At 37.0% G+C, this 6,373-nt stretch overlaps 1 long non-coding RNA gene across 1 annotated transcript; it reads left to right on the top strand.

The window, feature by feature from the left end:
• Positions 1–4,581: 4,581 nt before the first annotated feature.
• On the top strand, positions 4,582–5,744 carry LOC127096799 (uncharacterized). Its single transcript, XR_007792826.1, has 2 exons — positions 4,582–5,186; positions 5,317–5,744. It is a non-coding gene; the product is annotated as an uncharacterized LOC127096799 (long non-coding RNA).
• Positions 5,745–6,373: the final 629 nt, after the last annotated feature.

Raw genomic sequence — 6,373 nt, 5'->3', positions numbered from 1 at the left:
GAAACTCTTCTAAAATAGTGAAAATCCCTTAGAATTGGTTGGAAAACCCCAAAATGCCCTTGCTGCTCAAGCCCGGATAAATGCCCAAAAATTGGGAAAATTAGCGCCTGGGCTGACACGGGTGGTTGTGTCAGGCCCCTTCCTTGGCCTTCATCTTCAGCTTCCTCTCAGGTGGGCTGACACGACCCATGTCAGCTAACATGGGTGGTCGTGTCAGGCCCATATCTTCCTTACCTTTGCATCTTGTTTACGCCTTCAGCCTGACACGGCCCCTGTCAGGTGACACGCGTGGCCTTGTCAGGCTTCCTGAAACTTCATAACTTCTTTCCTCAAACGCCGGAATTCTCGACTTTCTTGCACTGAGTTAGTTGGGTCTTCTACTTGGACCTGGAGGGAATTAAAACAGACAACCTAAGCATAAAATCCAGAAAACACAAAATAAAACTAAAAATTGATAAAAGACTTAATTAACTTACAGAAATGAAAACTAACTTGAAAGGTGACATAATGTGAACAAAGTATTCCATAATCCTTAGTTTCTTGTCGAATAAGTGATGAAAATACAGTAAAAATGGTGACTGATCACAACCCCAAACTTAGCTCATTGCTTGTCCTCAAGTAATGTTATAAACGACAGAGTGTGTCACTTCCCAAAACTGAAATTTTCTTACCACCATACTGCTGAGATCTTTCGCCACACGCCTTCACTCTTTCTTTCATAGTCCCTACTTTCCCTAATTGATTTTTCTTCGCACTTCCACATAGACGTACAACTTCCGTTGTCAGCTTATATCACACTCCCACCAATTCTCTTTGGGTTAAAGTGTTTACGCTCACATTTCAGAATATGCAATATCGACTCATAAATTTGAATAGCCTCTCCTTTCGTATCAACTAGCCACAACACACACTTTTCGAGGTCTTTCGGGTTGTAACATGGCTTGGGCTACGGTGGGGTAAATTCAAACAAAAGGAAAAACAAATGGTTTTGGGTTCATAGTCAATGTCATTGGCCTTAATGTTTTAGAACAAGATAAAGGAGGGTGACTTACAGTGCCCTACTTAGGAGGTTGGGGCGGATAGTGCAACATCATAATGAGTGGTCATTAGGTTTTAATAAGGGGTAGGGTCCACAAAATGATTCAAAAAAATTCACAATTTCAAATTCGTAGGCCTGACACGGGTCGTGTCAAGTGACACGGGCGACCGTGTCAGGCTGCTGTAACTCAACCTTTGGAGCGCGTTTTTCAGTGGTCCTGACATAAGTCGTATTAGCTGACACAGACAGCCGTGTCAGGCTTCTGCCAATGTGACTTTTTAATTTTTCCTTCAGTGCTCCTGACACGGGCCGTGTCAATCACCACGATCGGCCATGCCAGGCGGCTGGTTGGCCTTCAAAAAAAATTTCTTCTCTCTTTTATTCAGATTTTGTTTGTCCTCCCGGTACAACTTCCACATTAACGTGAGTGCCTCCGCCTTTTTATGCAAGGCACTGTGCATACCTAAACAACCTAAAACACCAAACAAAGACAATAATTAGAAATAAAAACGCGTGGGTTACCTCCCACGAAGCACTTTGTTTAGCGTTGCATGACTCAATGGTTTACCATACTATCCGTGTGGATAAACATTTCTTACCAGGACAATTCCTTGTCCTTAAGGATAAGGCTTCTCCTTCTTTCTTTTTGCTTTTGGACTGGAACTTGGAATTTTTTCATTCGGAGTTTCTAATGGAGGTGGTGATAATTGAGAAGGCCTTCTTGCATATTTTTGAGATGTTGGTATGTTAGTTTGCTTTCTCACATCTGTCATGATCATGCCTACTTGATAGTGATGTTCTTTTTCTACCTCTAGCTTCCTGTTCTCAATAGAATTCAATGTTATTTCATTATCATAAAATTTTAAAGTTAACGTGCCCAGGTCCATGTCGAGTTTGCATTAACTTGTCTGCATGAATGGTCGACCAAGAATGATAGGTGTCTCTTCATCTTCAGGTATGTCTATGATCACAAAATCAATAGGAAAACTCAATTCCCTTATTGTCACCAGTACGTCTTCTGCTACCCCATATGCATACTTTATCAAGTGATCCGCAAACTTCATATTTGTCCTTGTATCACTGACATTTTCAATCCCTAACATGTGATAGATTGGTAATGGCATAAGACTCACACTAGCTCCAAAATCAATTAGTACTTTTTTGAAAGTTCTCTCTTTTATTGTGCATGATATTGTGACCGTTCCAGGATTCTTCTGTTTGTTTGGAATTCTCTGACCTAGTGATATTACACTACACTTTCCTTCCAGGCTACCAGTTCTTCTGTTGTTGGTCTTTTTTCGGTGATTACCTCTTCCATGATTTTTTTGTACATGGGCATTCGCTCGAGTGCTTCAAACAAAGGCATATGACTCTCTATCTTTTTTAATATTATCATGAATTTCTCAAAGTCTGACTCTCTTGGATCCCTCTTTGTCACTCTCTGAGGGTGGGGTAACTTAATCATTGGTTTAGTCTCCTTTTTATTTTTCTCTTCAATTGGCTTTCCAGGTGGTATAACTTTTTCATCTTTAGCGGCCTTCTCACTTTTCGTCGTGACAACATTAGCATTCTCATGATTTCTTGGATTTTGAATTGTTTCACGTGGTAAGGAACCTGGTTTTTGAGAACTTGCCATTTGTTGTGCTATTTGACCTAGCTGAACTTCAAGATTTTTTATAAAGGCGGTGGTGTTTTTATGATTGTTTCTAGTCTCTTCTTGGAATTGCATATTGTGATAGGCCATGTTTTCAATGGCAATCTCCCATTCTTCTTTCTTTGGAGCTTGTTAAACATTACTTGCTCGCACATGGAGGCTTAAGCTTCATTCATGGTAGAACGTAAGTAACACGTTCTTATTGAAAGGTTTTGAAGAGTGCATTAAGGTAAAAGATGATTTGTTAGGGCTGATTTTATGTACAGAGACAAGCATCAAACCCTGGGCTAGATACAGTCAACGTTCAAATAACTCGGGAATTGAGAGGACAATGTTGTCCTAACCACTATTTTTCATCCAAAAAAGAGATGTGAATTGTGAAAAGAGTTGACAAGTCTAATCATTGGAACTTAGAGGGTGACAAGTATCTGAACCTTGACTAAGTACAATCAACAATCAGAGCACTTGGGAATCGAGAGGACCATGAAGTCCTAACTACTCTTTTTCTCCCTCCTAGCACCTGGATCTAACTTGTTTGAATTATTAGATGTTTTAAGGGGGGAAGTCAAGTGTCGGGTCCTCAGGCTAGGTACGACCGAAAATCCAATTACTTGAATGTTGTGTACAAACACGTACATCCCATTTGGTATTTCAATTTGTTATGAAAATGATCTTGAAAAAGGTACTTGATGTTGGATCAAGCATTTGAATTTATTATGAAAAGAGTGGGTGAAGAATGGAGATGAGATATAGAATAAGATTGAGAAGAGAATGGAGGAGAGATGATAGAATGAATCATGGAGTGGATGGAGACGTTGCAATGGTGCGAGTTTTATTTAGAAAACAACTTGACGTTGAATCAAGTACCTTTTGTTTCTTTTGAAATGCTTTGTTTATCAGTTTGTATTTTATCTTTGATTATTAACATGCATGGTGAACTAAGTAGAAAACAATAAAGCTAAGTTATTACATGACTATGGGGTGGGGGAACATTTAACCCATAATGGGGGGATGGATCCATACAATACAATGTAAAGGAATGAAAAGAATATACAAGTTACAAACTATTGAACTATGTACCATGCCTAAGGCATACAAGTGACATGGTACTTTAAACAATATAAAGCTATTGAATGAAAATGAAATGGTTAGGTGGCTAGCTAGGGATGAGCTTGAAACAAAACAACAAACGAGCTAGCATGAGATTAAGTCGAATGAATAAGAATGATGCAACAATATGTAAGTACATACAATGGTTAGAATCGATCCAAAAGGTAGTGGATTAATCAATGAAAAACAATCAAAGATCTATCCTATGATCATGGCAAATGAAATTAGACATACAATGTATTCATCACCTAAATTGAAATGGGATTTTCAATTTAATCAAAATGATCATAAACCAAAGGAATCTATTAAATGGACAATTAAAGTGAATATTAATTCTAAAGGTTAAATCTAGCTAAACATGAATTAGAGAACACACTAATCAAATGAGAAATTAGAAATCTAAATTTAAGAAGTGAATCTAATCTACGTGATCATACAAATCAATCACACAATAGCCCAATCGAATGGAAATTCAACCTAAGGTCTAATCATGATACAATCCACATTAATCATATTAATCCACATAAAATCTACAAAGGAAATATCAAAACCTAACGACTAAAATTCTAATCGTGGCAAGGTTAATCAATCAGGAATTAAATTTGAAAAATTAAGAAACTAAACCTAATCTAACAATTGATTAACCTAATTTCTAAATGATTGCCTAACTAAACCTATTTTTTAATCTAACTAATTAATCAACAAAAAAAATGAACCAATATCTAACAAATCTAAAATCAAGAATTAATCCTAATTCCTAACAAGGTTAAAAGAAAGATCGGCGGCATGATTAATAAACAACTCAGGCGATTAGCATCAATTAGTATGAATTAAAGAGGATTAACGGATGGATTAAGTAAACATATTAACAGTTGGGCCATGGAGGTATGAAAAACAATGAGGGAGGCCCATATAGCCAACAACTTGGGTCTCAATGCCCAAGATTCTAGCTGTTCCAACCGGGTTTGGCCTCCTCTTCCTACACATCATGCCCAAAACAACAAAACGGATCCAAAACAAAACAAGGCAAAATGTGAAGCGTGTGAATTGCGGCGAAGAAACGAAATCGGCGAAGTTCGATTCCTTACCTCGGAAATCCCAAGTCCAACACTGAAGTCCCAATCACGGCGCAAGTGCTTCGAGCTTCACCCTCAAACCAAAAAAACGAGACGCACCCCAACTCGACATCTGATCCAATCTTCTGCCCGTGGTTGATCAGGATGAAGAGGTTTGTTTGGGTCCGTGCGTGGCGTTGTTTTCCGAATGAAGATGAAGAATGAAGACACGTCGATTTCACGATGATGGATTACAAAGAGTTGTCATTATGAAGAATCTGGAAATTGTTGTGTGACGAGGTTTCGAAGAGTGAAGGTGAATTGAAAGGTATGTGGTTGTCTCTTATCTCTCTTGCTACGAACTCTATTTTAAACTCCTTCTTTTTCCATTTTTCTTCTTTGCTTACGTTCTGTCTATGTTGTGACGTATTCTTCTCTTTTCTTCTGTTTCTGTTAAGGGGTTGTGAGCTCTGTTAGAGGTGATTAAAGAGTGGTTAGGAGAGGTTATGCCAGTTAGAGTTCGGTGTAGTTAGAGCTGGTTTCGATTGTATTGAAAAATCCTAATGAAGTCAGAAAAATGAAGTTAGTTCCAAGATTTGGAAATTGGAAGTTAAGGGTGGTTTTTGGTCCGTTTTGGTTGGCTGGAATTAATTGAATTATTATGCAGAGTTAGAGGTTAGAAATTCTGCTTATAACATGACTATTGGAAGTTAAGGGAGTTAAGTTGTGATTGTCACTGAAACATGACTATTGGTTTATGGTTGTAATGTTGTAGCGGAGAATGGATTGAAGCTTAGCGGAAAATGGATTGAAGCTTAGTTGTATGTCGAAATCAACTTGTATTAACGGAATTAGATCGTAATTGAAATATTTATTCGGATTGTTATATGGAAGTAAGTATATAGTTTGGAATGAATTGGCTCTTATATGATTGTAATATGATTTGAATTTTTTAATGAAATGTAATATGGTTTAAAATTATAAATGGATATTGAATGGATTTTGGATTGAAAAATGGTTTATGTTTATAGATTGAAATGTTTTAAATGGTGAATAATGAACATTGATCCACATGGTTTGAAAATGAGAAAATGAGCAAGATAAAAGGAAATGGGCTTTGTGATGAACATGGCTTTAAAATGGTACATGAAATTGAATGTAGTGTGGATTGTGGTTTGAAATTGTAGTTTATGGAAATGTATAAGTTGACATTGAATGAGTTTATGATGTGAGTTGAAAATGAATTGGTTTTGGATTTAAATGGTTTGGATCAAATATGGTTTATGGATATTTTGTTTTAAAATGTGGGCTTAACAAAATGCAATGGTTTCTTTTTCGTTCAAATTGGACATGGTTTGGTTGCAAAATAAATGGATATGGATTATGGATTGAAATATAATGGATTTGGGAATTGGTTAATGAATAGCAATTGATTTTAAGAATTGGATTTAAAATATGGAAATGATAAAAAATGGATTTTGGTTAGATGTTGACTTTGGTCAGCTGGTTGACCAA

The sequence above is a fragment of the Lathyrus oleraceus genome, chromosome 6, assembly GCF_024323335.1.
Source record: "Lathyrus oleraceus cultivar Zhongwan6 chromosome 6, CAAS_Psat_ZW6_1.0, whole genome shotgun sequence".
Classification (NCBI taxonomy): domain Eukaryota; kingdom Viridiplantae; phylum Streptophyta; class Magnoliopsida; order Fabales; family Fabaceae; genus Lathyrus; species Lathyrus oleraceus.
This window is presented reverse-complemented; position numbering and strand designations above follow the sequence as displayed.